Genomic DNA, 743 nt, shown 5'->3' with positions numbered 1-743 from the left:
ATCGGCCCTCCCGATAAAAGGTGCTAAAACTGTCATGGCGTTTCGAAGCAAAAGAGGGCTGACTGTGAGGTCATGCTGCCCAAAACAGAAGTAACCGTTTTAAAGCCATACTAAGACGTCCTTCTCTCGTCGCAAAACACAAGATTTATCAACACCCCGGGCGTTTGCAAAAACTAGGGAAAAAATTAAAGACACTCACCAACTTATAGAATGGCGCCAGGAGACGGTGGCTCCAACTTTAACACGATGGTTTGTCCTTGTTAGTTCCTGAACGGCAGACACGAGACTGAGAGCACGCCGCGTCTCGAGTGCAACCACCGATCTGAAAATTTCCAAAAAAAAATTGGAAGTATCACAGGCGGCAGAACCGTTCAGTAATGTACGTGCCCCCCTCCCCCCCAACAATTCCCTTCTATTTATGTTTTGAGTGAAAATTTTAGGGTATCACGTACCGAGGTCAAAAAGCATTACGATCTCATCACTCATACATTTGCAAACTGTGACTGTGCAGTACTCTTCTGCTTCTGCCCGACATACAATAGTTAAATAAATGTGTAGGTCGACAACACTAAACATGTGATATGTGTTTTGATATGATAACAAGCAGGCCCGCCCTTCCGCCAAACGAAGTTGCCAGCTTCGCTTCGCTGCGCCGGCAACTCCGTTCGGCAGGGGCCGGGCCTGCTTGGCCTGCCGGCGGCGATGGTCGGGCCTGCGGCCCGACCATTTCTGTCACGCGATTT

Source organism: Frankliniella occidentalis, unplaced genomic scaffold (assembly GCF_000697945.3).
Source record: "Frankliniella occidentalis isolate FOCC.00 unplaced genomic scaffold, Focc_3.1 Scaffold417, whole genome shotgun sequence".
Lineage (NCBI taxonomy): Eukaryota > Metazoa > Arthropoda > Insecta > Thysanoptera > Thripidae > Frankliniella > Frankliniella occidentalis.
The sequence above is the reverse complement of the archived record's forward strand: the minus strand, read 5'-3'. Positions refer to the sequence as shown.